Here is a 4664-nt window from a genome sequence, read left to right as displayed (position 1 = left end):
AAACACCCCAAGCAGTGAACTTGGAAGGTATGGTGGTACCAACTTTGTGAAACACATGACTCCGGATGAATTTAGAAGTCTTGATTTGCTGGCTTGGTGGAGAGGTAAGGAGGATGAGTTTCCGATCCTCGCCGCCATGGCCAAAGATTTACTAACGGTCCAAGCTTCCACGGTAGCTTCGGAGTCTGTTTTTTCTGTTTCTGGCAGGGTTATATCGATTAGGAGGACTCGACTCACTCCACCAGCTATAGAGATGTCGATTTGCTATAAGGATTACTTGGACTCTTTAGATATGGCACAACATCAACGCTCACTCGAGGGGGAAATGGAGTATGAGGCGGGCTTGTATGAAGACGAGGTCAATCAAGGACACACTCAACCAATGACCGATGAAGAAGCCGCGTACGACGATTACCTAAGGAATAGCTCGGGATCGGGTAGCGAAGAAAATTAGTTAAAGAAACAGCAAACATGGAGGCAAATAATGAGTAAGAAACAGCAAGTTGTTCATGTAATCGTGTCTAAGCATTCTTTAATGTTTGTATTTTTGAGTTACGAATATGCGATAACGATTTAATGTTTGTATTTTTATTGTAAAAACTATAAATGAAAGTTATGTGTTTTTAATCTTCCAAGCAAAGAACCCTAACAACAAAAGCAAAGAATGACTTCGGTCAGTCCGTTTTGCCTTGTAGTTACCGGTTTGCCTTGTAGTTACCGGTTTGTTTATACTGTGAAAAAATAATGGTTATTTAAAAAAAAAAGTAAAAAAAAAAATAAAAAAAAACCGGTTAACCAAAAAACCGGTTATTAAAAAACCGGTTAATAAAAAAACCGGTTTATTAACCGGTTCTAACCGGTTTCTAAACCGGTCCTAACCGGTTAGACCGGTTAGGGTTTTGACATACAAAAACCGGTTATTAACCGGTCCGGTTATTAACCGAACCGGTTTTTTTCCGGACAAAAAAAACCGGTTCGGTTAAAAAACTCTCTCTCATTGTCATCTCAAGTGTGTCCCTACTACTTAGAGGTGCACAAATCGGTTTTTTTAAAAAAACCGGTTCGGTTATTAACCGAACCGGTTTTTTTAAAAAAACCGATTTGTGCACCTCTAAGTAGTAGGGACACACTTGAGATGACAATGAGAGAGAGTTGTATAAAAAAATGAGTGATCTTTGGACATTAGGACATTAAGGACCCACTTTGGTCTATTTCCCATCTTAGAAACATAGACATCAAAACTAGAGACAAAATCCCTTTAATCACTCCACAAATTTCAACATTCTCATGCTCTATTTTCCCCACTTTTCATGATACTATCTATCTCATCTCCCAATCTCTAAATCCATACCAAAAAAGCAAGAATAAAAAACCGCTTTATATCTATATGTCACAACTCAAACCATGCAATTCTATATGCTAACTAGCTAACTAACTAAACATCACTTTCTTTTCTTGTTTTTGACAACAGACATGAACCAACAGATAAATAATTTGTTGGGCCGCGTCAACAACGAAAGGATCTCCGAAAACGTTGGCCGTTTGGAAGGCGTATTATGCCAGCATTTGTTCAATAGAGTTCTGAGATGTTGCGGGCAGTCTTTTGGGATGTCGGGTCTGAGCCCACATGCAGCAATATCGGGCCGTGGCTTGGACAGGTGATAGCGCAGCGTAAGCTGCCTCACCAGTCATCATCTCCCATACCACCATTCCAAAACTAAACACGTTGCTCATCCATGTCTCGGTTACTGTTTCTGGATCGCCCGCAATCATCTGTGCATAAACAAGTAGTCGTTTATTATGGAGTATTACGTATGCTATACGAACACGCTAATCCGGTTCAATAATTTGTCAACTTATTTGTCAGATTATGGAAATAATTGGATGCCACCAATCAATTTCAAAGGAAAATGATGGAAGTGGTTCAATAAAGCCAAAAGTTATGGAATTCTGTTCATCTAATCTAATCTAATCATGAAAACATTTTGCTTTAAGATCTATATTTAATTGCACAAATATTTGGAATAATTTCATACATGTCCCTACATATTTACTAAATGTCATGTATTTCAAAATAAAATTCTAAATGACCTATATATCCATTTTAATAAAGCAAATCATGATATGGCCAATATAGCCTTATTTTTCCCAATCCCTGAAAATTTCTACTTACCCATATTTCAAGTCAGTTTTTTACTGTTAATTTTCTGTTTTCTAATCCCCTATAATTTTCAACCCTACAATTTTCAGCAACTTTTTACTGGGATTTCCGGTGTTTGCTTACAGTTTTTTATTATGATTTAGAGCAGCCTTTTTATTGACTTTCTTCCTGCCTTTTAAAACAAACAAAAAACACAGTAAAAACTACTGTAAATTGCAGAAAATTAAAAGGTTGTTAAAAATCCCAGTAGAAAGGCTGAGCTAAAAATAAATAAATATGAAATTTTTAGTTTTGACAAAAACAAAGGAAAATACTAAAATGAATATTTATGATATTTAAATTATTAAAGAGGGACACATACATATGATATTTAGAATGGTTTGGATAATTTTTACCATGGTTTAACACCCCCACAAATTTGATTTTTGGTTGCCATATTACAATATGTTATATGATGTAATGTGCAGTATGTGAATGCATCTTAATAATATGTTGATGGTCTAACCTCGGGAGCAAGCCAACGGTACCCATCGGTTTCATACTCCATAGCTTCACCCGCATTCTTACAAGCCGAAACAATACCCATATCCCCTAAACACGCATTCTCGTTTTTATCCAACAAAATCCTCTGCGTATTAAGATCCCTATACGCCACACCATGATCATTCATAAACTTAATCCCTTCCGCAACGTCAGCAGCAATCCGTACGACCTCTTTCATTTGAATCTTCTTATTCTTAACCATTACCCGGTAATAGACCGACCCACCCTCCATCAACTTATTAACCACACACAAACCATGAACATCATCGATACATACACCATGAAATTGCAATATGTTCTTATGCCCACATGTCATTAGTTCTAGAAGATCTTTCCGGATTTCAAACTCGTACGAATTACCCTTTTCACACCCTTTTAGCTTCTCGATCCCGACCTTTTTACCCTTATACGTTCCTTTAAACGTCCCCAACCCGATTTGATCAACGAACTCAAGACTATCGGGGTTTAATAACCATTTCTTTATCTCATCCGCCCCTGATTGAACCGTCTGCCACTCGTCAACCGATATTTTAACCGAAGAGCTCAGTAACGGTAGTTGAAGTTTCATTTTCGAACAAGAAGTCAAAGAGTCAGCCTCGCTCCGGTTGCTTGGCTCGTTACACTCCTCTTCCGTTTCTCCAAACTCTTTTCCTTTCATACCCTCTTCCTGACACCCGCAAAGCCCAAACGGGAGCTTCATGGAATTCGATTTACTCGTCTTCTTCAACCCCGACTTTAACGCAGCTTCGATTCGCGATCTAAACATTTTCTCTTGCCCCGGTTGGACTAACAGAACAACAACACCCAAAGTAAACCCTTTCTTCTCAAAGATTTGAATCTTCTTGCAGCAAATGGGAGCCGAATCCAACGACCCCGACATCGCGGGCCACGAAAGCGACGAGTTGCAAGCGAATGTGAGCTTAATAACCGAGCCTTGAACTTGATCTTCCGATGCTTGATGGATCACAAAGGCGGGTTCTTCGTCTGCGGAGGCTTGTTCTATTAATCTCACATGTAAAAACACATCCTTCATTTCAAATCCTGCTTGCGAGTAACTGTCATCCATAACATTAAAACTCATCAAAAACTATTAATTGGTTAAAATAATAATAAGATCTATATCAATTAATCTCAGATTCAACTATTAATTAGGGAAATTTGAGGGTAAAAAAGCAATTAATAATAATAATAATAATAATAATAATACCTGAGAGCCAATGAATCAAAATGTTTACGAATACTTGAGACCAATTTCTCCGGGAGTTGACTTCCGGGATACAGCTGAGTCAAACTCCGTACAACATTACCCCACACATGTTTCCGGGTACTGTCAATCCGGGTCGGGTTGGAGTCCCGGGCCGGGTCAAGATTCAAGGAGTTCTTGAGCGAGGCAATGGCTTCGGAAATATTGCGGCTGAGCTTCTGCAGCTTCTTCTGCATGACGGAGGCGTCTTTTCCGGCGGCGGCGGTAGGGGATGAGGAGGAGGATGACGTGTCAAAGGCGTCGGCGGCGGAGGAAGATTCCGATCTGTGGTTGGTTCGCATGAGGCCTTGCTCGACCATGTCGTCATCGGTGGTTGTACGGCTGGACCAGCATTCAAGGGCGGCTGCCATTCCGGCGAGTGGGTGTGGTTGGTTAAGTGAGATCAGTAGATTGTGGTTCTGCACATCGTCGTGGTTGTTCTGACATTTAGAGAGAGAGAGAGAGAGAGAGAGAGATGAATATTGAATAATAATAAGTGTAGACTGTTATTTTGGGAAGGTGCGGTGAATCAAGTGAAGTGGAGTGGAGACTGACTATTCATATTAACCATGCTTATTTTGGTATAAACGAATAAAGATACAACCTCCTTTTCCATACACATTTAGGGTTTATTTCAAAACATGACTCAATGGTTTTTTTTACGGTGATGATTTTCTTCCTTAATCGTGTTGATTGGTAAGATAGCGCTGAAGCATC

General features: G+C 39.4%; 1 pseudogene across 1 annotated transcript; it reads right to left on the bottom strand.

Annotated features, from left to right (window-relative positions):
- Positions 1-1442: 1442 nt before the first annotated feature.
- On the bottom strand, positions 1443-4342 carry LOC143559393 (uncharacterized; annotated as a pseudogene). Its single transcript, XR_013139932.1, has 3 exons — positions 3912-4342; positions 2667-3759; positions 1443-1773 (listed from the first exon to the last, which is right to left on the bottom strand). The product of XR_013139932.1 is annotated as an uncharacterized LOC143559393 (transcript).
- Positions 4343-4664: the final 322 nt, after the last annotated feature.

Source organism: Bidens hawaiensis, unplaced genomic scaffold, assembly GCF_021521415.1.
Source record: "Bidens hawaiensis isolate Kalapana, Puna unplaced genomic scaffold, B.hawaiensis_p1.1 tig00019815_1, whole genome shotgun sequence".
NCBI lineage: Eukaryota > Viridiplantae > Streptophyta > Magnoliopsida > Asterales > Asteraceae > Bidens > Bidens hawaiensis.
The sequence above is the reverse complement of the archived record's forward strand: the minus strand, read 5'-3'. Positions and strand labels throughout refer to the sequence as shown.